At 48.2% G+C, this 25752-nt stretch overlaps 1 protein-coding gene across 5 annotated transcripts in view; it reads left to right on the top strand.

Annotated features, from left to right (window-relative positions):
• Positions 1-25752, top strand: part of Tspan9 (tetraspanin 9) — a 188050-nt gene that overhangs the window by 19130 nt on the left and 143168 nt on the right. The window contains exon 1 of one of the 5 annotated variants that reach the window (XM_076940615.1): positions 2071-2191. The exons of the other annotated variants lie outside the window; for them this stretch is intronic. The gene's annotated coding sequence lies outside the window, so the exon portion shown is untranslated. Of the gene's footprint in view, positions 1-2070; positions 2192-25752 lie in introns of those variants that run through there. 5 annotated transcript variants of the gene reach the window in all.

Below are 25752 nucleotides of genomic sequence, written 5' to 3'. Positions count from 1 at the left end.
ACTAATAACCCCTATATTTTCATTTTAAAGATTAATTTATGGGGTACAATATGATATCCCCAAATATACATGTAGTTTGTACTGATCAGATCAGGATAATACCTATGTGGAAAACATTTATCACTTCCTCGTGTGGAATATACTTAACATCTTCTCAGTTGTGAGGTGATGTTAAAGGCACACGCCTTTAATTTTAGCCCTTGAGAGGCAGAGCTTGGTGGATCTCTGTGAGTTCGAGGCCATTTTGGTTTAGAGAGTTCAGGACAGCCAGGGCTGCATCATGAGCGAGTCTGTCTCAAACAACAACAATAACAACAAGAAAACATCCTTTCAGTTATCTTGAAATGTTTGCTTTCATTACTAAATACTAAATATGGCTATTATTGCTGTGTGTGTGTCTGTGTGTATCTATGTGTCTATGTGTATCTCTCTGTGTGTATGTGTCTGTGTGTATCTATATGCCTGTATGTGTTTATGTGTATCTGTGTGTGTGTGGCTGTGTATGTGTCTGTATCTGTTTGTGTGTGTGTGTCTGTATCTGTGTGTGCCTATGTGGGTGGGTCTCTGAGGATATCTTGTTTCTGACACAAGTACCCTTTTGTGCTCTACAACATTCCAGCTGCACCGTGTGTCTCCTAACCCATCTTCCACTCTCCCTTGCCGTGTCCACATTCTCCCAGGTTCTTGTGACCCAGGCTCTTGTGACCCAGGCTCTTATGACCCAGGCTCTTGTGACTCTTCGGACTTTAACTTTTAGCCTCTACAGATAAATGAGCATGCAAGAGACATGTCTTCTCTGCCCCAGATCTCTCTCATTGCACATGGCCTCTGTCCTTTCTGAGGAGCAGAGACTGGGATTCTCCTTCCTGTTTTTATGTTGCTTGGTAGCTGATGGACACTCACATTCTTTTCCTTCTTTTGATGCTGAGGACAGAACCTGGCTCTACACATACTCGGCACACACTCCACCTCTGAGCTATATATCCCAGGCTCGGTTATTTTATTTTATTATTTTTAAATTGAGTCACCGTTTACTTACAGTCCAAGGCTCATTTGGAATCACGATCTTCCTGTCTTGGTGTCCTGAGTGCTGGGCATTGTGCTACCACATTACATTTCTTGAATGAGTAAATGCTGCACATGTAATCTAAGAAGAAACGTGCCCCTGATGTCATCTGTTGGTCCAGGACTTAGTGCCTGCTGGCTGGGTTTAACTATCCACCTTGGTTTAAACTTTTCCTGGAGAGGAGACAGGAACCTGCCTCAAGTCAGAAGCTCGTTCTGAAGGTACCCAAGCTCTGGAACAGACAGTCACTCTGTCTTTCTCAAAAGCTCTGACGAGGATGCTGAGGGAAAAGGGAGGTGCTGCTTGAGTGTCTTACATTTGAGGAAACTGAGGCTGGCTTTCTTGGGTCCTGGGCAGTTGGGCAGAAGAGCTTGGAGGTAGACTTTCTTGATCTTACCTGTGTGTGGTTTGGTCTCTTGTATTCCTTCCACATCCTAGATTGTTCTTGTCCTTTTCTTCCCCAGCACTGCCCTTCCCCCCCCCACCCCCCCAGCTTGGGTGAGTAAGGCTTGCCATGAGGTGACCTCTCTGGCCTGTAAGCAACCTTGTGGGAAAACATGTTCCCAAATGACCAAGACCATAAGGACTTGAGACAGGCATGTGTGGGGTTATTTTGGGGTTGGTGGGTCGGGCTGAGATCTCTCTGGCATGCTCGGCCTCTGGCCTCTCAGAATTGACCAGAATGGAAGGCTGATAAAAATCGAGGCTCCAGGAATAGCCAAGAATTCGCTTAACCTCTAGAAAGAGGTGCCACTACCCTACCCAGAGCCACAATGGAAGTGGGGCCTCAGGGAGGGTGGGATGGGGAGAAGAAAAATTCCAGAGGCTTCTGCTTCCTCTTCCTCCCTGAGCCTGCCTGGTCAAGGGGATGGTGAGTACAGTCCATGGCTCAAGGCCAATCTGATAAGGAGCAGGACTCGGGGACTAGAGGAATGTTGCTCCCCCTACTCCCATCCCTCTCTGGGGAGTTGCCTGGTAACAGCCCTTGGCCGTGCCAGTGGTTCAGACTCACTCTGAGTCTCACACTTTCTCTGCCCCTTTCATACTGAGGACTAACCAGCAATAGCTATGGCTTCAGATCTTCAGGGAGCTCTCACTTCTTCCTGCCTTCCCCAGAACCTATGGGTGAGTACAGGATACTCTCTGTGGTTCTGGGAGCATCCTTTCTGTGGTGCTGGGAGCACTTGCTCTGTGATGCTGGAAACACACTCTCTGTGGTGCTGGGTATTTTGTTGTCCTTCTTCCTCCTGCTCCTCCTTTTGCATTTGAGGTGAGATCTCGCCTCATAGCCCAGGTTGGCCCCTGGTTCATGATCTCTCTGCCTCAGCCCTTGAGGGCTGGATGCAAGACATGAACCTTTACATATGTTTACCTGTCTGTTGGGAGCTGGAGTGGACAAGCATGTTGTGGACACATGATGTCAACTAGAGCAGGGCAGGGTTCAAGAACAGAGCAGCACAGGGGCTTTGCTGGCTTCTCTTGAGCCTTAGGCTTTGTGTGTGTGTGTGTGTGTGTGTGTGTGTGTGTGTGTGCTAAGCAAGCATCCTGCTATGGAGCCTCACCCCTAGTCCTTATTTATTTTTGGTTTTATTTTTTAGTAGTTTCACTTTGTAGCCCATGTGGGCTTCCAACTTGCAATCTTCCAGCCCCAGTTTCCAAAACTAGGACTACTGGCAGGCACTAGGGTGCCTGGCTAGCCTTAGATTTCTTGTATTTATAGAGTAAGGGGCTGCAATGCCTACAGTGGTTTCTGGCTGAAGAGTTTCCCTGTTCCCGGGGCGGCAAGAGGAAAGACCTTATATGGTAGGATGGTTGTGCTACTTCTTTGCTACACTATGGGTTCATCTCCACTAGCCTGATCCCACGGCGATTCTGCAACCTGAGGGTTCAAAGGTCACATCAGTGGCTCAAAATTCTCTCCTGTTCTTTGGACTCTTCTGCTTGTAAGCATTGCTCTAGCAAGCTCAGCAGTTATTTTTAGTGACTATCCGTCTCCACTTCTTTCTCCTTGCTTCTAGAACTCCGGTGCTGTGGCTGCCAGGCTGCGCCATACTCTGTGTGCTTTGCGTGTGCTGCGTGCACTTTCCTCAGCCTTTCTTTGCTCCTCTTTGGACAGTTTTTGCTGTTAGATCTTCAAGGACACAGCTCTTTTCTTTCATGGTTTCTGACGTGAGTGAATGACCTCTGGCATATGTCTCACTTACCTCTAGATGTTCACATGAGACGTTCATATCTTCCCTGTCTCTTTGTCCCACTTCCCCCTCTGGCTGTAAAGATACCTGTAAACCACGTGTGTCTCTCCTTCCTGTGAGGCTCACCGTCTCTCGTTTTGCTTAGGATTGTACCCATTGATCTTTCTAGTTTAGTGCTTGCTGAGTTTTGATTGGATGCCAGTTGGTGTGAGTTATTTAATATTGACAGATGCCGGGTTTTGTTACATTTCTTTAAATAGTGTTGGACTTTATTCTGGTATGCATTTAAATGGCTTGGGATCAGTCTCATACATTTCAGGTTTGCTTTTAAGCTTCTTAAAGGGCAGATCTAAAGCAGACTTGTAGTCTAGGGCAAACTTAGCCTCACTACTCAGGCAGCAAGCACCCTTCTGAGGACTCTACTGAGTGCCCTGGGAATGAGGCCTCTCTCTGGATGTGTGCATGTCACAGATGGTTTGAGTATTGCTTTACGGTGCTTTTCCTAGTATTTAGAATTTCACCCTGGTAAGTACAGGGATCAGCTGGACACTCCGGGTGGACACTCTGCACAGATCTGCATTCTCTCCCCTCAGTCCCCTTTCTCTGGTATGTTGCTCTAAAAGTCCTAGCTGCATGAGCTCTAGTTTGTGTCTCCTCAGCTTGGTGAGACCAGCAGACTCCACTTGGAGTCCTCTTAGAGCATCCATCTTGGAGGAGCTGCCAAAGCTATGGGCTTGTGGCCATAGGACCCACCTCTTGGGTTTCCCTTCTTGGGAACCTCAATCCCTGCTGCCCCCAGTCCAGCGGCTGAGGCAGTTTCCTGCGTCTGTTTAGTTTCTTAGTTATACTCCATCGTGACTGGAGCCCTGCATAGTTTTAAAGACTCTTCTTGGGCCTCAGCTGTCCCTGGAGCCACCCTTCCCCACCAGGGTGGGTATCTTCAGTGAGCTGTCTCACAAAACCCCAGCATGTCTCCTCCATCCCCCACCACACACATACAATTTTATCTGGTTCTGCATTTATCTCTCCAAGGTGGCTGTCCCCTTAACTACAAAGACAATAAGGCAATCTCAGTGCTTAGCATATAAGTAAGTACCTAATGTTTGTTGAAGAAATAACTGGGAATAAATGGAAGAAAATTTAAGCTACCCAAGGCATTTGGTAACTAAGGAGATTTTGGGGACTGTTGTTTTGCTTTTGCTTTGTTTTTGTTGGGTTGGAGCCCAGGGCCTCATGTGTACTAGCCAAGTGCTGTACCAGTGAGCCACACCCCCAGCATGTTAAGAACCGCTAGCCTGGGTGCAGTCCCTGGTTTATTGTGAAGCAGTTTTGTACAGTAACCAAAGGCACTCTGGAAGTTACTACATAGCAGAGGTGCAGAGGTTCAGAAGTTGGCCTTGAACTCTTGATCCTCCTGTCTGAGCCTCCCAAGTGCTGGGGTTATAGGCATGTACCACCATTCTCAGCTCAGCATTGGGTTTCTTGAGTCTTCCTGGGACACAGTCGAATCTGCATTCATCTAGGGGAGTGCTGACTAGGAGAGTGAAGATGACATGGCATGGGAATTGGATGAGACACCTAGGAATGTCCATTTTGTCTGGAAATTACATCTATGAGGTGCGATGGAGGCGGGCAGACAACTTCATTATGTGTGGGAATGAGAGCCCAGCCTGCAGATACAGGTCAGGGATTCCAGGGGACCAGAATTGAGGTGGTGATCAGGACAGGCTCTCCCACACTTAACGCCATCTAGCAGAGGAAGGGGCACCTTGGGAGGTGGTGAGCTGTCGGGATTTAAGGAAAATCCCATGTCTGGTGATGAGGGATATTGTGTTTGGGATGCAGTAGCACATGAAGTAATCTCTTAAATACTGTGTACTCAACTCTTAAATCTTACAACTTAATTAGGGCCCCATGATTTCTGTCTGCCTTTTAGTCTTCTATCCCTAGTCTGTACACACACACAAACAAACACACAAACACACACGCACGCACGCACACACACAGACCCCCTCAAGTGTGCTCCTTGACACTGCATGTCAACTGTGAGAACAATTTCCTTACCTCAGTAGGTTTCTTCTCAGGGGCCTGCAGATTGGCAGCTACCCCAGCCCCCAGCTGCCATCTGCTCTTGTCTTTAGCATTCTGACTGCCCTCTTGTCAGCAGCTTCTCACATCGTCTCCTTATTTGGACATACAACGTCCTAGAGATAGAGATGACTGACTGGCTCATCACTTTCCCACTGTCTGCTTTCCCCACCATGTGGCCTGGAAACTCTGTGACTCCTTCCGTCTGCCCACCAGGCTCCAGTGCTTCTGGTCTAAGGAATATCACTCACGGTAGATACTGCTGTCCTTGATCTGTTCCTTTGGGTCTCCTGGATCTTCCTTGGGGGCCTCAAGGGCTGGAAGCTGTCATTGGAGTTGTCACTCACAGGTTTAGGATGCTGTGCACTGTGGCTCAGTGAGTGGTTGTCTAGCAGGTGTCTGAGAGGCCCTTCAAGCTCCTGCCCTTTCCCATTTGCTGGAAAGTCAAGCCGTATTTCACTCCAGGAGGGATGATGGCTCTGTAGCTCCTGGCTGGAGAGGGATGGAAGAGAGGTCAGTTTGGAAGGAACCATAAGCCAAAGAACCTTCTGGATAGGGGTGGTCTCAGCTACTCTCAAGGCCTTGCCCAGCCTTCCTGCTCATGGAACCTTTGGGTAACTTCTCAGCCTCACCTGTCTGCTAGGAGTCAGTGGGTGAGCTGTGGAGCAGAGGCTGCGTAGAAAGCAGGACCTATGAGAGAAAGTCAATCAGGTGGCTGAGTGCCTGCAAACACCATGGGCCCAAGACTCTTGCCAGCCTCCTCTTGCCTATCCACTCCCCTTAGCCATGACTACTGGAGAAGTTTGTCATGAGTAAAGCCCTAGTTTCTTTCTCTGCAATATAGGGAGAAAAATGGGGAGAAAAGGAGGAAGGCTCCTTCATAGGCTTTCTGGCAGTAACTTCCCTGAAAAACCATGCTATCCTGAAGACTATGGGAAACTTCTGCCTTCCTAAGCCAACTGCCAAACCCTCTACAGACCACTCTCTGTTTCCTTATGAAGGTGAAGGCATGGTATTTGAGGGCTGGATGTTCTGGTGGGCTGGGGCTAGACTGCATGTGGGGTGGAAACATCAGTGCACCCTTGGGAGGGAGGACTAGGCGGGAGGGGTGTTGTTCTTTGTTCCCAGCTGTATGTCCAGTGTCTACAGAGGCCTCTGATGGAAGTGGTTACTCAGCAGGGATTGTGACTGTGTGAGTGGAGTCCAGGGAAGCCGGTCCCAGCATCAGGTGGGAAACATGGTGCTCTACCCTGTCTGTTGCCTTAACAAATGATGACGGCAAATTCAGCAATAAAGCAGTGTGCCTGAGGCCACGTGCTGCTGCTGGGGTGGGCCTGCCTTAGAACCCAAGCATTCTGCTTTCTGTCTCCTACTTGTTCTATCAAAGGATGTCAAGGATGTACAGTGGTACAGATGACATCATTGCAGTCAGTATTGAGTGTGCATTCTGTTATAACCTGTAGGGCTTGGGTGGCAGTGGGAACTTCTTCTTCCTACCCTTCCTCTTCTTCCTCATCCCCTTCCTCTTTTTCCTCCTCTTCTTTTTCTCCTCTTCCTCTCTTCCCCTTCTTCCTCCTCCCCTTTTCTTTACCTGCTTCTTTTTTTGTGGTCCTGGGAATAGAAGCCAGTGGGGGATCTCATGCCTGCAAAGCAAGCCTATGGAGCTCCTTACCTACCTTTTCTTCTTTCCTTTTTTTGTTCTGAGTCGGTGTCTTGCTGTGTGACCCAGGCTGCCTTAGACCTAGTGGCCCTTCTGCCTCAGCCCCTAGGCCAGGCTCCCACAGCTGCCTTCTTAAAATTCGGGTCTCTGAAAAGAATTTTCCTGAACTTGTTTTTTATTCCCCTTGGCCAACTTCAGCAGTTCCGTTGTATCCGATCCAGAATATGCTTGCCCTTGATGTGACAGTAATGAAAGTTCAGTTACCTCTCTGGGTCTCTGGGGGCAGTTTCCAGGGTTTCTCTGGGGACGTTAACATCCAGTGATGCTCGGGCTCCTGTGTAGTTTGCTGGTATCTGCATACAATCTATGCACTTTCCCTATCTGTTCGGATTTGTCTCAAGGTTACTTATGATTTGACCTCTTCCCCAGCAAGTACCTGAACCCTCTGCAGACTAAAGTCTTTCTCCTACAGGAGGAGAAAGCTGTGGTACTTGAGGGTGGATTGTGTGTTATGATACTCAACATAATATAAATAATTTAGAGGAAATAATTTAGAGGAAATAATTACAAGAAGGAGGTCTGAACATGTTGGATACAGAAACAGTTTTATCCTCTAAATACTTTTGGTGAGCCCTCAGGTACAGAACCTTAGCTATAGAGGGAGGATGCTTACTTATATTTTTGTCAGCTTTATCTGTGGTAGCTATTGTCTGCATACTAATATTTTACTTGAGTTTTTATGTCATTTAGCTGTCTGTCTTCTCTGCATGGTTATCGGTGTGAAATATGGTCACTAAACTTCCCTTTTGACACTTAGAGTGTGCAGGCAGAAGGCCTGAGGTCTTGGGAATTCAGGAGTGAATGAGACGTAATAGACTGGATTCCGGGAGGCAGGGCTGTGTGTGGCTCTGGGTCTCTCAGTGCTTCCTCCTAGCAGTCGGGGCTCCCAGTTTGGGGGACTGAAAGCTGGGGCAGGGAGTAGGGGGACAGTGCGAGAAGTCATTTCAGAGACTTCCATTTCTGTAGGGTTCATCACAGCCCCAAATTATATTCCTATGCCCCATCTTGTCCTTGTCACATCTCGATGACCTTGAGGTGTGACTGGAATGAAGACTGTTGGTGGCGTAGAAGGCTGGGGGACCTAATGACTACAGTCTCTGTGTGAACAACATAGGTGTGCTCTTTCCATCTCACCTTTGCTTGGCTTACACTAGATCATTCATCCCAAAGACCAAGGACCTCTTCTGGACCAGTCATTGTTCTAGGCTCTGGGGCTAGAGGAGTGCAGCAAAGTCCTGCCCAGAAGAGCTTGTGTTTTGGTGGAGGAGGTAGATGATCATCATCATCATCATCATCATTATCATTATCCCTGTGGATAATGGGGGAGCAGGGTATACCCTAGGGCGGAAGAGGCCACGAGGTATAAAGGCCCACAGGGTACCAGTCTGTGAGACTGTTAGAGGCCCATTCACCTAGAGGGACATGAACCCAGGGATGGTCACCAGGCTGGGATCATAGGGCCTTGAATGCCATTCTAAAAGCTACAGCTTTTAATTGTTGTTTGAGACAGGGTCTCACTATGTAGCTCTGGCTAGCCCTCTTGTTTGCCTTTGTCTCTCTGAGTGCTTGGATTAAAGGCATATACTATCACACCTAGCTGAAAACCTGTAGTGCTTATTGAAGGAGAGAGGGAGCCACTGGGGGAGTCTGGATGTAGGAGTGACTTAAGTTCACAGCTGTGATGCCAATGAGGACAGTTCTTTCTCAGGCACCCAGTGTGCCCGCCCTGCCCACTTAATCCTCACAACTTGGTCTCCATCTTGCTGAGGAGGAGGCTGAGATGTCTAAGGACCCAAAAGTGCAGGTCAGTTTGAGTTAGTATGTGCTCTGGGACTAAGGCAGGGTCAGGCTGACTCTGTGCCTGCCCCTGGGCTACCACTCTAGCTAGGGGCAGGAGGGCGAAGAACAACAGCCTCTCCTCTGGATCTGGTTTGGTGGAAGGAAAGGCAGATGGGTTCCAGATGGGGGAGGCTGCTTGGGAAGGGGAACTTGTGCCCCATCTGCAGACAGCAGTCCTCCCGCCCCAGGACCCTGAGGCTTTGTGTTTGACTACGCAGACTCACCCTGGTGTTTGGAGACCTGAGCTTTCTGCTACTGACTTGGGTTGCACTTGGGCTCCTTGCCCCAGGCAGGAGAGTGGAGATCACTGCCTTGGCCTCCCCAGGGAAGGAACCTCCCAATGTTACCAGTGAAGTTGGCCCCTAAAGCGTTTTGTCCTCCTGTTTTTTGTTTTGTTTTTGTTTTTTTGTTGTTGTTTTGTTTTTAAAGATCTTCGGATCACAGACGGTCACTCTGTAATCCTTGAATTTATCACTCCCTAAGGAAGCAGGGAGGGTTTTTCTTCTTTTAAAGAAAAGTAATCCAGGCTGGGAAAATGGAGGTCAGAGAATGAGGCTGAGGGAGGAGCCAGAGAAAGAACGTAACCAAGCACTGAGGGAACTCTGCCTGAGTGGGGCATTGAGGAAAGAGCTGGTAGCAGGGGTGAGTGGGGAGAGGGGGTGGGGGGAGGGGGGGCAGCACAGGGGCACACACGGGATTTCTAGATGTGGGTTTTATTACTCTTATATTGACCATACACATGGGAAGTTCTGTGCCTTTCCTGTGCTCATTTCACAGCAGCAGTCCCCAGGAGTGGGGACTAGACTTGTGTCTTACACGTGTATGCAGGGTTATATGCACACTCACACATACCTGTACTACTACTGGCCTCTACCTTGACTTCATATACACACCCATACACACACTTGCTTTTACGGTGTGGTGCTCGTGTATGTGTGTGTGTTTGTGTGTGTGTGTGTGTGTGTATGTGAGAGAGAGAGAGAGAGAGAGAGAGAGAGAGAGAGAGAGAGAGAGAGAAAGACAGACAGACAGACAGACACACCTGTGTACACACTACTCCAGGCCCAAAGAGAGGTGTTTGGGTGCAGATTTGCAGTTGGCACTAGCAGTTGTCCATTGGCTGGCAAGACACGAACATTTCTGATAGAGGTACAGTCTCTACTATTCTGGACATTACTCTGAGACTCAGTTTACCCATTTTATGTACAGGAAGAAAGAACCTGGGGAGATTGAGCACGCAGTGGGTGCTGCAGTGTTCTCAGCTTTGTTGATTGTAGCGTCAGATGCCAGGTATGTCCTTACCGGGAGCAAGGAAGGGAGCTGGCAGTGGGACAGGAACATCCTGCTGTGGGTCCCTGCCACACGAGGCCAGGCCTGGCTTCTGCAGCTGGGGCAGCAAGAATGTCCTGACTTGGAGTATGTATGGTCAGCAGAACCCAGCTCTTGGCCCCTGAGCCTGGGGGCTTGCTGTTGCTTTGAAAGGTGAAGGTGACAGTGATCACTGAGGGGAAGACTCTTCCCAGCTGCCCAGAGCTCGGCTGTGTTCTTGATTTTGCTTCTCTTCTGGAAATCATGCTGCGAATTTGGCTCTGCAGGTAAAAAGCTCTTGCTACCAAGCCGGAGGAATGGAGTTCAGTCCCTGGGACCTGCATGATGGGAGAAAGAAAACAACTTCTACAGACTTTGTCTTCTGTCTTATACACAAATACACACACCACGTGCATGTGCGTGTGCGCACACGTGCACACACACACACACACACACACACACACACACAAATATAAAAACAAAAAGCCCAACAGCCTAACCGGCACCACTGCCTGCAGCTTCCAAGCACATCATCACACAGCTGCAGAAATCAATTAGACTCTCCCCACGCAGTGGCTGTGTGGAGAGGGAGGAAGGTGCTGTCTCCCAAGATGCCTCCATAAATTTGAGAGAGTGGTGCGGGGCCAGGCTGTTACTCATCCTTGACTCTGTCTCATGGTTGAGAAATCCAGCAAGTAAGACCCGAGGGTATCGAAGCAAGGCTGCAAGGGGAGAGGTGGCCTGGCGCTCATGTCATAGCTCAGCCTAATTTGTCATCCTTCTTCGTCTGCTCTGGCATCTTCCCAAGTCTTCAAGCTATAGCCTTTCCATGTAGGGTGGGAGAGAGGGACTAAGTATGGACAGTCTGCTCCAGCCCACACTAGGTGCCTGTCCCCCACCCCCATGCCTGTGTCTCCCTCGAGGTTTCCAAGGTACTGCTGGGCCACTCCAGAAATTGTCCCTCACACCCAGAGCAAGCCTTTTGCCACGGCATCTCCATGCGTCCTACTTATAGGCTGTATCGTCTGTTTTTGTTTGTTTGTTTGTTTCAAGACAGGGTTTCTCTGTGTAGCCCTGGCTGTCCTGGAACTCACTCTGTAGACCAGGCTGGTCTCGAACTCAGAAATTCACCTGCCTCTGCCTCCCAAATGCTGGGATTAAAGGCGTGCGCCACCACTGCCTGGCTGTATTGTCTGTTTTTGGCTCTTTGAGATAGGGTCTCACACTGTAGCCCAGACTGGCTTTGGGGTCATCTTCCTACCTCAGCTTTCCAAGATTTGGAATGGCCAGATATGAGTTACAATGCCTAACCTGCCTGTACTTTTTTTCCATGTTGTTCCAGAAATAACAACTAAAGTGACCCCAAGTAGGGAGGCGGGAAGATAGTCCAGTTGCTAAAGCATTTGCCATGGAAACTTGAAGATCTGAGTTTGATCCCTAGCACCCATGCAAAAGCCAGCTGTGCACATCTGTAAGCCTATCACTGGGGAGGTGGAGACAGAGGAATCCGTTGACAGCAGGCCAGGTGAGCTTCAGGTTCAAAGAGAGACTCTGTCTCAAAAAAACAAAATAGGAAGTGACTGAGGAAGACTCCAGGTGTTGATTCCTGTGCACCACCCCCCCCCCCCCCCCAAATAGCGTAGTGGTGTAATAATACTCCTTGAGCGCATGGTACACACACACACACACACACACACACACACACACACAGCATATTGGCGTAATAATACTCTTTGAGCATGGCTTTGTTCATTCCCGTCTTGCATTTCAGATGTTAACTAGACCTCTTGTCTGTGGTCATCATATTTATTGAAGGATATGTGCCGAGACCCTGAACTCTGCCCCTATTCCCGATGCTCTGGCACCCCTGAGTTTCTCCCTGACGTATCCCTGAGGATTCAGTTTCTATGCCTCTTCTCTTCCACGGACACTGCTGCGTCCTCCATTCACACATGGCCCTCAGCTCCTGTGCTCACTTACTTCTGTACTGTGGGCTGAAGACAGGGAGGAGAATTAAGATCCCGTCTTTGCTGTGGAGTTGGGTGAGCAGAGAATAAGTGATCTGTCACTTCCACCACTGGGACAAATGTGACAGGGTGATGTAATGGTATGGTATCATGCAGTAGGTGCTCTTGCTAACAGTGGGGTGTAGAGACCTGAACTAGCTACTCTGCATGCATAATGTATTGATACTGGCTTAGTGTATGCTGGGAGAGTGTGTGTGTGTGTGCAATGCATTGTTTAATTTTCCTTTAAATCCTAGGGTTTCTGTCAGAAAGTTCAGTACCTTTATGCTTTTCATACTTTGCAGGTAGCATGACTTTTCGCTCTGGAATCTGATGTTTTGTGAAATACTACCAAGCCTTATGTGGATCAACTCTCACCCAATGTGCTAGTTAGGCTTTCTGGATTCCTTTAGTTGTGAAATTGATGCTATTCTATTGAGGGGAATTTTCTTGCATTGTGTGTGTGTGTGTGTGTGTGTGTGTGTGTGTGTGTGTGTGATATGCATACGAGAGAGAGAGAGAGAGAGAGAGAGAGAGAGAGAGAGAGAGAGAGAGGTGTCATACAGGAGCATGCAGGTGCACATGTGTGCAGAGTTTGGTCCTCTCCTGCTACTCCTTGCGACAGACTCTCTTGTTCGCTGCTGCCTGTGCAGGGCCAGCTGTCACACTTCAGATGATGCTTTCTTCCCTGCCCCTCGTCTTGCTGTAGGAGTTCTGGTACTGAAGTGACTGATTTATATGGGCTTGGGGGATGAATTCAGGCCCCCACACATGTGTGGCAAGTGCTTTACCCATTGGGCTTCATACAGATTGTCTCAGCTTTATCTTCCTGCCTTTTTTGGTGAGGGATGGGAAGGTTCCTGAGGATCAGACCCAGGACCTTCTGTGAGGTAGGAGAGTTCTCTAACGCTGTGTTGCACACCCAGCTGCGACTCTCGTTTGAATCAGCGTATTTTTAAGTTCCAAGAGATGTTATGATTTCTAGCTCTTTCTTTTATAGTACCCTGTTTTGGCATCATGGATACACTATTACCTCTTATTTCTCTGAGGACATTAGTGATAGTTTAATTTTTGGGAGAGACTATCTGTTTTTGCTATTTCTTGTGGAGTATATGTGTGTGTGACAGAGAGAGAGAGAGAGAGAGAGAGAGAGAGAGAGAGAGAGAGAGAGAGAATGTTCCTCTGTGTGTGTATGTGTGTGTGAGAGAGTGTGTTCGTGTGTGTGTATGTGTGTGTGAGGGGGGGAGGGAGGGAGAGAAAGTGTGTGTGTCTGTATTAGAGTGTTTTCTGGGTCTTTTCCTCAGAGGCCTAGTGATCCTTGAAGCTGCTGGCATTTGAGTGAAGCATTAACAAGGCAACTGGGGTCTCAGTTTCCCCTTCCCCCAACTACAGTCAAGAGACATCAGATGTGCTTCTGTCAGTTGGGGGAGGCTGGGGGTGTGTGGAGGCACGGGAGCAGGGGAGGGTACAGGGTAGATAGTGGCATGGTGGTGGGCTGTGTGTGTGTGTGTGTGTGTGTGTGTGTGTGTGTGTGTGTTGGGAGTGATGGAAATCTCAGGGAAGGAGGAAGCAGGTCTGTGGCTGTCTGGCATATTCGTCAGCTTTGCTGTGTGAAGACATCTGAGATGAACACATTGATGAGGGGAAACACTCTTTGGTGGCTTGTGGCTTTGGGGGATTTGGTCCATGATCAGCTAGCTCTGATCTCTGGCAAGACAGCATGCCATGGCGGGAAGCATGTGACAGAGCAAAGCTCTGAGGAAGCAAAGAGAGGGAACGATTCAGAGAGGAAAGGATGCCCCAGCATACACCCTGCAAGGGAACACCCCTGGTGGCCCACTGCCTTCTGTAGGCCCTCCCCTGGTGCAGCTTATTTTGCCTGTACTAGTGCCATAGTCTGGGGTCCAAGCCTCCCCCTAACACATAGGCCTCTGGGGGGACATTGCAGGTCCACAGCAAAGCCCTAAAGAGGCACACTGCAGGCATTTGTTGTAGGGAAGGATCATGAGGTTCTGGTGAGCACTTGAGATTCACTTGCCATTTCTCCTTGTAGACCAAAGGGCATCTTTTTCTACTGTGTCATGGAGGACACTGGAAAGCAAGCATCTAGTCCTTTGTTGGGTGATCAGGACTTCATGTCAGCTGCTCCATCCTCCTCCATTCTTGCCTGGTCTCCTGGCACAAGGTTCTAAGACCAAGTCTCAGACCTCTACCACATTCCCCGGGGAGATGGACTGGCACGGGAGGACTGCAGCTGCCACTCGAGCCCTGCCCCCACCCTGTTCTTGGATGCTTCGACCTTTGAATAGCCTTTCAGAGCCAGGGCTTGCTCTCCTCAGGGCCTTTGCCTCCTCCTCCATATTTACAGTCAAGGCCTTCTGTGGGGACGTTCTCCTTGGCCCTGGTTCGGGGTGGGTCTCTGTGTTCTGTGTACTCATGGGCTGTAGATATCTTCCTGTGTGTCAATGTGTGTGTTTCCACTGGTAGTCTGGTGTGGTTCTCAGACCTTCACGGTCTTCACTGTGCCTCAGGTGTCTGAGGGGGAGAATCCTAGGTTGTCATCTCCTCTCTGCCCCTCCCCTACTCCCCCCATCTAGTCTAGCACAGCAGTGGGCATGTTTGCTGCAAGGACCTGCTTGTAAATAAATATCTTAGGCTTTGCAGGCTGCATGGTCCTTGTTGCAGTTCCTCAGCTCTGCCCTTGTCTCACACACGTATCCACCAGTGACTGTGCATGGCTGCATTCCCGTTATATTTATTTATGGATGCAGAAATGTAAATTTCATATAATTTCCACATGTCGTGAAATACTATTCTGCTTTTGATTTTTTTTTTCAATCTTATAAAATATAGAAACCATTCCTAGCCTGCAGGCTGTACAAAAATTGGCAGTGGGTTAGATTGGGCCCACAGACCCCTGACCCCCCGAGGTAGGGTAATGCATGGCTTATGTTTTCAATACATACTTGTTGAATGGCTGACTGACATCTTGGACTCTGGTAAGAGCTAGTGAGTTGTTGCTTTCCTGTAATGAACTCCTTAATCTGTGTCCTTTATCACATTCCCTGCAAAGTATTGAAATCAAGAAAGAGGGCCGGCTGGTTTGCTTTATTCACATGTAACGCCTCTAAAAGCTTAACCCAGCTTAAGGATATAATTCAGTGTTTTTGTTTTAGCATATTCTGTTGTGTGGCCATTACCACTCTCACTTCGAGAACATTTTTGTTGCCCGGAAAGAAATCCCATTAGCAGCCTCTCCCATCCTCTCCCAGCTTCTCTCCCAATCCCAGCCCTGGACAGCATGGGTGCACTCTGTCTCTCTACATCTGTCTGCTCTGGACATTTCTTCCAGATGGAGTCATGTAGTATGTGATATTTTGTGACTGGCCTTTAACTTGGGATCCATGTCCTAGAATGTGTCAGAATTTCATTTCCTTTCTTTGTGAGAAAGGGGGTGGGTGGGTGAGTGGAGGGGGGAGGGCCCAACCCTGAACCACTGAAGAAGGTTCCAACCTTGAAAAGGGCACATTTTGTGTGTGTTGTCTGCTCATCAGCTGACAGGCAGAGTTGTTTTTTCACTCATAGATTACGCTGCCTCCTGCCTCCAGGGCTGATGTGCAGGCTTTTGTTTTGTGAAGGTTTTGAGATAGGGCCTTGCACAGTTAGTTACCTGGGCTGGTCTTTTTAACTCCCAGTTTTAAGCAAGGCTCCTGTCTCAGCTTCCCAAGTAGCTACAAAGTAACAAGCTACCACTTCAAGTTAATCTTTAAGACAGTCTGCTTTCATAATCCAGGCCGGCCTTGAACTTCTTTTGTAGGTGAGAGTGTTCTTGAACTTAAACCTTTAAATGACAAATATAGTTTTTTAGATTTATTTTTATTTTATGTTCTTGATGGATTTGTGTGTGTGTTTGCATACATGTATGTATGTATGTATGTGCACTATAGTGTGCTTATTTCCCTCTAAGTTCATAAGAGAGCATTGGAGCCACTGGAACTGGAGTTACATATGGTTGTGAGCTGTCATGTGGGTATAAGAAACTGAATTCTGTCTTGGGCAAGAGGAATAAGCGCTCTTAACTTTTGAGCCATGTCCCTACCCCACTTTGATCTCCTTTTCAAGAACATATTTATTTTTTATGTCTGTGAATATGTGTGTGTGTGTGTGTGTGTGTGTGTGAAGAAGAGGCTCTAGAAAGACAGATAGTGGTGTATTACAGGATATTTGATCACACTGTGAACCCTGAGATTGTGTTATTTACTGAAAATCAAATCTGTCTCTAGTTGTGGTGTGGCTCAGCCCTTAGCACACACCTTTAATCCCTCTGGCTGGAATACAGACAAGCCCTTGGTACGCACCTTTACAATGAAGGTAAAGTTAGGTTTTAGGAGGAAGCACCATGTTTGAAAGTTATACCACTGTAACTGAGTGGCAGACAAAGTGGTGAATCAGAGAAAGATTTGATAGGATGGGATATGCCCAACTGAGAGGAAAGGAAAGCTATTGGAGGGGCAGGGCAGAGAGAAGGAGGAGGCAGTTTTACCAAGACAGTTGTAAAGAGACAGGTTGCAGAGAGAGAACAAGCCAGAGAATGAGGAGCCGGAAGATTAGAATATATTGTCAAAGTTAGTATGAGGCCAAGCAAAGCAATTCAGGAGAAGCTCAGAGAAGCCAGATTGAATAGATCAGTCAGTATGGAGAGGAATTTTGAGTCAGAACAGCTGACTTGAGTCAACCAGCCAGAGATCAGTAAGAACTAGAAAGAGTGAGCTTGTTCAGCAGTAAGTCTCAGAGGCTGAAAACATTCTAAGTCCAGATAAGATTGTGTGGAGACTAGAAGCTTCCAGAACTAGGCCTAGGTTAGCAGACTTAGGCAGTAAGCCTCAGAGGCAACAAAGGAAAATAAAAGTTACCTTTAATGTGGTGGCTCAATCCTAGCACCCCAACACTCAGGAAGGAGAGGCAGGTGGATCTCTGTGATTTTGAGGTCAGCCTGGTCTACAGAATAAGTTTCAGGACAGCCAGTGCTACTTAGAGAGAACCTGTCTCGAAAAACCAGAAAAAAAAAAAAAAAAGGTGATAGGAAGACATTGAGTGTTCAAGAGAATTTTCATCTTGGCAAGAGAATCCTCATGTTGTAGTGTCCTTCACACTGAAGTCCAATCAGGGCCTGGCCCCTGCTGGCATTTCCATAACTGGGAGACTCCTTTTAGCTGTCAGGCAGCTCTGGAGTTCAGCTTCTCCTTTTTGGAACATTGTTCCTTTGGCCATGCTCTGTTGCCAGGATCTGGGAAAGCAAGCTGGCTCTGTGGTCTGTGGGACAACTCTGGGAATATTTGACAACCACTCCCCATGGCCTGCTGGCCAGTGTCTTCAGCTGCCTCTTGGCTAACTTCCTCTCTGTGCCTGTCCCCTTTGGACACACTCCAGAGTGTAATGGGTCTGTAGACTTCTGGCCTCCATGTCGAGATGGATTGGAGGGGTGAGGCCATATCACTACTACTTCTGTTGGCACAGCAGAATGAGTTGTAAACTACCGGGACGAGGAATCTTCACCTTTCAGGAGGATGGTTTTGTGGAAGACAGTGCTCAAAAGCGAAGATAACGGCACTGCGTGATAGCAAGAATCAAGTAGCAGGTGAGGCCTGCCAGAGTCCCTCTCTCTGTCAGCTCAGACCAGGAGCCCTGCGCTCACGGATGGGCGTTACTCGGGCAGTATGCCCCGCTGGAAGTGCTCCTCACCGCTCCCCCATCCTGACAGGGCTGAGCCTTTGAGGGAGGTTGGGACAAGCAGCCTATTAATAAAGGCACATCAGCAAAAGTGACAAGAGGAGTTGTAGTTGATTGTTAATGTTTGATTTTCATCTTGGAGGGTGGCTCCCCAGTTTTGATGACTCCAGTCCATGTGGATCCAGCAGTCTCTCTGCTGATATTCACGGAAGAAAAACCGTATAGTTTAGGGTCTGGGGAGATGGCTATGTGGTTATGAGCACAGGGTGCTCTTGTTGAGGACCCAGGTTAGGTTTGCAGCAACTAGAGGATAGCTGACAACTATCTGTAAACCCAATCTTGGGATCACAGCCTTTTGGCCTCTGTGGGCACTAAGGCGTGGAAGTGTTGCACAGATATAGATATAGGCAAGACACTTACATATGTGAAATAAATCTTCAAAAGGGAAACAAAAACTTGGTAGTTTTGTAAGCAAGAGGTACTGAGAGGCCCACCCACACCAGGCTGTGCTGCCCGAAGCTCCCCATGGGAAGGAGCTGGGTTTGGGGTACTTCCCTCTCCCTGGGTCTCTTTCCTGTGTTCCAGCTGAGCTGGTTCTCATCCCCCCAGCCTTCTGTGGTGTGTTAGTCATTCAGAGTCCCCTGTCCATCTGTCTGGGGACTCTGACGGGGTGGGAACAGAACATTCTGTGGGATTTGGGCCTCCCTGCCTCCCCTTTGTCTCATCCCTGCCTAGAGGCTGAAAGCAGATGAGACCCAGAACATTAGCTGAGTGGGCCTCCCTTAGCAGATCTGAGTTGTGCTGGTAGATACCATGAGCTCAGAGTTTGCCTAGGGTCCTGTGGCTTGGTAGATCAGGGTGGTCTGGAGGTGATAGGGTCCATGGGAAAGCATTGCAGGCTAGGTCAGCACTGTCACTATGGCATCCACTCAGCCCCCATGTGATCCTGGGAAGAATTCACGCGAGTCACATAGAGTAGAGTTTATTGCAGAGGAGAGGAGAGCGCATTCAAAGATGGGCAGTGGCCAAAGGGGCCACCTTAGAGCCCAGCACATTCTCAGGGGTGACAGACAGTGGCAAGGGACTCTGTGCTGCTCTACATTTCATGCACACCTCAAACCTTTTGGCCATGCTCTGGAACACTGGTTCTCAACCTGTGGGTCACAACCACTTTGGTGGGTTGAGTGACCCTATCACAGGGGTTGCATATCAGATATCCTAAATGTCAGATATTTGCATTATCGTCTATAACAGTAGCAAAATTACAGTTATAAAGTAGCACTGGAATAATTTTATGGTTGTGGGGGGTGTCCACCACAACATGAGAACTTGTATTAAAGGGTTGCAGCATATGGAAGGTTGAGAACCATTGCTCTAAAACAGCTTTTCTTGAAAGGCTTTGTGCTGGTTCAGGTGATTGACAGACCTGTCCAGACTGGCTGTTACAGAAGGGTATGATGGTATGTAAAACCTCCTGCTAGACAGTAATCCTATAAGGTTTAGTTAGGGCTTCTAGAGCCAGGGTTAGATAGTTATCTGTTAATGGCCTTCTGGGAAGTTCAGGATGTCACATCTCCACCCAGGGCCAGAGGTCTGACTCACATCCCATTCCTTTGACCAGTAATAAAAACAAAACAGAACCCTCCAAACCTAAAACTCTGCAGTTCCTGATGGCTTGTGAGGGAGGGGACCAGGCCTAGTGTCCGCTAAGCCTTCTAATATCTTACTATCCGTATGAGAACGTCATAGACCCTGTTCATACCCTGACTCTGCCAGTCCTCCTGTGACTTTGGGCAAATTAGATGAGGCTTTTCCTTAACATAGAGTGGGAATGCTGAAGGACCCGGCCTTCAGATACTGAGTTAGTAGGCACAGCATCCAGAGCCCTGGCTGGCATGTGGCGAGCAGCGCACACGTGTCTGTGGTGGCAGTGAGGGAGGGGAGCTAGGAAGGGGAGAAGGAGGAGGCTATGACTCTTACATTACGCTGCCTGCCACCCCCAAACTAGAATACCTAGTCTATATTTGCTGTTGAATATGGGGAAACTATTGTTACCCTTTGGCCTCCTTAGCGTGTTCTCTTAACCGTTCTGTTCAGCAAACCACCACACAGACACCATGAGAACCAGCCTTAGGCCACCAGTCAGTCTCTTCATCTGTGACCTGTGGAGCTCACCCAGGTGACATTGACTGAGCTCTTGACAGGAGGGCTGGGGAGCCAAACAGAACATTGTTTGATTGACGGGGGGGGGGGGGGGGGGGGGGGGGGGGGGGGGGGGGAGGGGGGGGAAGCTGGGGGTGAAGGGTCTGCCAGCCTTCTACAGGAGGCCAGAGATTTCAGAATGGCATAGACACAGGGCTTAGCTTGACCCCGGGGTACTGTGGGCAGATGCAGCCTCTTAGGTTAACCCACTCACAACCAAGGGGGATGTGTTCGTAAAGTCCCACAAAGGAAAATTCCCCAAGTGTATTCTCTGACCCTGTGGTGGACGAGCTATTTGTCCTTTGCCCTCAGGGGGTTTAGAACATGGCATGACATGTGTTAAGTTTCAGGACAGACACAAAGTGACATGAATAAGTAGCCATCTCTACTATACCTTATGTGTGCTAGATGGGTGCCTAGCATGTGTTTTAGGGGGTAACTCAAGGCTTCGATGAAGCTTTTTAACTCCCTATACAGTCAGGGAAGCAAACCAAAGCCTGGGGGACCCCCAAGTCTCTACTTTCTGTATAAGGACCTGGCTCTGAGCCCAGGGAAGCCTGTGGGAGTTCAGTTGTCCTTTGATTTTGAGAGGCTTGGTTATCACATGATGTGTGTGTGTACCTGTGGAAGCCCAGCTCCCCCCTCCTTCCCACCCACCTTGCCTGTGCCTGGAGGGCGGGACAGTGTATTTAACCTGTGGTCCTCCCCACAGAGTACGAACCTGCTTCCCCCTCACTGATGGAGCTTCCGTTCTCTTCTTTCGTCTTGCCTCCTTTCTGCAGCCATTAAGTGCGAAGGAAACCTGCCTCAAAAGGCGTGGGTGACCTTGGGCTTTTGTTCAAAACACAGAGTTTTCTAAGAGCCCCCAAAGAGATGAGCTGCTTGAGACAGCATGCTGTGCTTGGGAAGTATTCCTGTGTGAAAGAACTGTGCTGAAGTGCTCTGCCCAGAAAAGGCACAGGCCTGGTGGGCACAGGCTCCCACTCTGCTGCCTGTCTACCTTGACTGGCTGTGTGACCTCAGGCTCATCCCGTCTCTATCTAGGCCTGGGCCTTGCTGTAACCCCAGGGCGTTGTGCCTGGTCACTAAGGCCCTTTCAGCCTTGAAAGTTCTTCCACTTGAATTGCCTGCCTCAGGAGAGAGAGCTGGCCAGCCAAGTTGCTCTGTCTCCAGTAAAGGATTGCTCTTCAGCTGGTGTGAACTGGAAAGCTTTATAGTATGCTTTAGAGGGCAGGAAGAAGTCCAAATTCCTAATTCCTAGAGCCCTCAAGAGTGGCACTTTTTTTTTTTTTTTTTTAGAAAGAACAAGTTCAAACAGGGTCCCAGGGGTGGGGCTTCTTATTTGCCCAGAAGCTCAGGCTTTGGAACCAAGCTGGTTAAACCTGCAGGACCTGCTCCTTGCTGGCTCATCAGGACACTCAGTGGCAGGAAGCATAGGTCAGCAGCTCTAGGTCTCTCCTGCTGAGGATCACTGGCCTGCTCCGGCCCCATCTTCCCTTCTGAGTCCACCTGCCCAGCTCCTGTGTCCTCCGGTCACAGCTCAGCCGGAACTGTGTCCCACGTATATATATACGTATGCCTCATGCTTTCTAGCCCCTCCTTGGTTTTTTTTTTTTTTTTCCTCTCCCTATTGCTGTCCCTGTATTTTCCTGTGCCTAGTCTTCCCACCCACTTCAGGCTGGGATAGAACAGGATTGGGCATAGAGTGCAGACCGTGAGTCACACTCAGTATAAGCTATGAGGCCTGGACAAAGAAAGGAGCCGTACACTCAGCAGATCGGAATACCTTGATTCATCATTTGCCTGCTGTTTGTTTTCTTTTGAGAGAGTCTCATGAAAACCAGGCTGGCTGTGAATCCACTGTGTAGTCAAAGACGATGACCGTGAACTCTTGCTCTTTCTGCTTTCTGTCTTTCAGGTGCCAAGTTCAGGCTGTGTGTGTCCCCCATGCCCAGCCCTGGAGGTTAAGGTGACGAGTCTCATATGGACATGGCTATATTCAGGCCCCAATAGTACTGTTCAGTGTTAAAGCTCCTCCCTCAGCACAGGAGAGACTTACACACACGAGGATTGAGGCTTCTTAAGTTGAAAGTTGTGCTCACGCTGACAGACTTGAACTTCAGCTCATACTGATACTTGGCCCTGATTTTTCCTGATCGATTGATCTGTCTGTCTGTCTGTCTGTCTGTCTGTCTGTCTGTCTGTCATTCGTTTTGGAAACAAGACCCCAGTATATATAGCCCTGTCTGGCATGGAACTCAGTAGGCTGGCCTTGAACTCACGGAGTTTCCCCTGCCTCTCTCTGCCCCTAAAGTGCTGGATCATTTGGTCTTGACTGTGTAGGGACGTGACTACTCTGGCCTCACTAATTTACATTCTGTCCCCCACTTGCTATAGACCTTTATCAAAGGACATCAAGTAAAGTGCGATCCAGGAGACACAGCTAAGAAGCGTTAGAGATAGGACACAGGTGGGGCTGTCTGACTTGAGGTTACAGACCATCTTCTGTTTTTTTTTTTTTGGTTGTGGGTTGTTTTTTTTTTTTGTTTTATTTTTTTTTTTTTTTGTTTTTTTTTTTCAGCTGGTTATAAATCCCAGCATGGAAAGGGCCTTTATCTGCTCCAGTGTGTATCAAGTCTATAGATAAGGAAGTTGGGCAGAAGCCCCCTTTTCAGAGATAGAGTGGTTCTTGTTCTGTCTGAACATGCTGTGGCATTGGGCTGGTGCCCACCTGCTCAAGCATTAGTCTAGGGAAAATGTCTTTTCTGAATTAATGCAGTGTTCTGCCTGTTGCCTGTTTTCATGTCCCTTCACCCTATTGACCTGCTGGCATCTTCCAGGAGATACCAGCTCTCTTCTCTTCAGAGTCTTCAAAATGCAGTTCGTGTTTTGCCTCAGAAACATGGAAGCAGGAAACAGAGTTGTCTGTTCAGTTGTCTGGGGCTGGTCAGGGGTCTCTAGGGGACAGGCAGGCAGGATGCTGGGTGTCTAAACAGGGAAGGGCCCTAGGGGGCCCTGGGGAGATTGAGGTTTCCTGCATTTGGTGTATTGGCCAGTCCAGCTGTTTCCTGCTGATAGAGTGGTGGACAATGCCACAGTGACTCACCTCTGCTGTCCCTGTGAACAATGGCAGCTTTGCTTGAGGTGGGGGAGGGGAGTGGAGGGGGTAGCCGGAGAGGGTTGTCATTTTAGTCACCTGATTGACCCTGCTGGGAGGAGCCAGTGACACCTTGCACTGCTTCTCTGCTGGCTCTTGGTACTGTGGACCCCTAGCCTGGCGAGCGGCTTCTTTCTGGTTTGCTGTGGCCTGTCCTCACCCTTCTGAGCTCTCTTGGATCTTGGACTCCACTGACCAGCTGCCCGCCTGCCAGACTGGCCCTGCTTACTGTCCTCCCTTGCCCTGGGGCTGAAGTTCAGAGTTTGGCACCCACATCACGGTTTGAGTCTCTGCAGGCATTTGGGGCTGGATAAGTGTCAGACAAGTGAGACAGCTGTTTGAGTCTCTAATCTCCTCCAGTGGCAGAGGATTAGACAATTTTTTGGTGGTTTTGTTATGTATTATAATTTTTTTTGAAAGAACTGTCATTTGTTTTGTGTCTTCTAGGTTCTTATCACAGTGACTAAACACTTCTATGCTCTGTTCACTCACTAATCTTTCCAGTAACTCCAGAGGGAGGTAGCCTTACTGTCTCATCACAGACTAGGACTCTGGAGTATCAGAGGGTGTGGAACTGGCCCAAGGTTCCAGATCTTTCTCACTTCAGATTCTTGGGACATGTGACTTTCTCGTAAGGACAGGGATATGAAGAGTTTAAAACAAAGTAGGTGGTGGCCCATCTGCAGTCCCAGCTACTTGGGAGGCTGAGGCAGGTGGATTTCTGCAAGTTTGAGGCCAGCCTAGCTTACATACTTAATTTCAGGACAGCTAGAGCTGTGCAGTGAGACTCTGTCTCATCCCCTCCCTCAAAAAAAAAAAAAAAAAAAAAAAATTAAAAGCAGGTGGTGGCCCACCTGCAGTCCCAGCTACTTGAAAGGCTGAGGTATGGTTGATTGAGCCCAGGAATTTATAGCCAGACTAGATGGGCAGCAGACTCTTTCTTTCTTTCTTTCTTTCTTTCTTTCTTTCTTTCTTTCTTTCTTTCTTTCTTTCTTTTTTTTTTATGGGGGCTGGAAAGATGGCCCAGTGGTTAAGAATTCCAAATTCCTTGTTTGCTTTTGCATAGGATCTGGGTTCAGTTCCCAGCACCCACATTTTAGTTCAAAAACAGCTATACCTCTAGTTTCAGAGGATCTGAAACCCTCTTTTGATCTCCATGGGCTTGCATGTGATGAATATAACATACGTACAGGCAAGAAACATCCATACACATAAACATTTTAAAAGTCAATTAAAAATAGTCTGGGAACTGTTGGTGGAAGAGGAACAGGTTGGACAGGAGGATGCAGACGGGAGCAGGGTTAATCTCTGCCTGCATCCCCAAGGTCACAGCAAGGCCACAGCAAGGTCATAGCAAGGCCACAGCAGCCAGGCATTAACTGTTGGTTGAGGTGGTATGACCAGTGCTGGCACGGGAGCTTCCAGAGTAATTCCAAGGTTCTTTTCCACCTGCAGAAGTGGGAGCTGCGCTGCCTTAGCAACAGGACTGGTCCTGATGTTAGCTGATGTTACTATGGTTTTAGTTGGCCCATGCATGTCTAGAGCTGCACCAGTGCAGCCTTGCTGGTTATGTTTATTGCATTTATTCGGCAGCTGGTGTCAGGCGTCTTAGAAATGTCCATTCACAGTTCACACAGTTCAGTTTGCTGGAATTTATTCCAAAGAAGTGGTTTGTGTGTGTGTGTGTGTGTGTGTGTTTCAGTAAGACATCATTTGTAATAGCAAAAAATTCTAACCATATAATAGAAAAATGTATGTTTTATACAGCAAGCTATAGTCAGTTAGAAGTAAGAAGTTAGGTGAGCACACACATACACACATACATGCACACACAAAATAAATAAGTAACTATAATTAAAAGAAAACGATGTTCTGGTGATGATTACCCAGCCAGGTGCCTGTGGATAATAACAATAATGTGCCATGTATTTTAAAAATCTACAAGGAGGATTCTTGAATGCTTTCACCATAAAGAGATGATAAATGCTTGGCAAACTGCAAACATTTAGCTGGTGCGGACATTATACAGCACACACAGCTATTGAAATGTCATGTGATAGCCAGTCAGTATGTATGTATCATCTACATTTTTATCTACCAGCTAAGAAAAAAAATTTAGACTTGGTTTAGTGCCTCAGTCCTGTAATGCTAGCACCCAGGAAGGTAAGACAGGAGGATTTGGAATTTAAGGCTAACCTAGGCTACAAAGCAAGTTCCATACTAGCATAGGTTAAGTTATCTTAAGAACTAACAACAAGGAAGTTTAAATATGTTGTGGGATACCTTCACGTGAGGCACTATTATATAACCTTTCAAAGAAGTCATGTCTTCAAACATGACAGAATAACGCAGCTCCCAGTGCTATGAAGGATGAGGCAGGAGGATAGGTTAGCCTGTGCTACATAGGAAGACTGTTTCAAAGGAACAGTCTCATGATTCAAAAA

The sequence above is a fragment of the Arvicanthis niloticus genome, chromosome 9 (assembly GCF_011762505.2).
Source record: "Arvicanthis niloticus isolate mArvNil1 chromosome 9, mArvNil1.pat.X, whole genome shotgun sequence".
Lineage (NCBI taxonomy): Eukaryota > Metazoa > Chordata > Mammalia > Rodentia > Muridae > Arvicanthis > Arvicanthis niloticus.
This window is presented reverse-complemented; position numbering and strand designations above follow the sequence as displayed.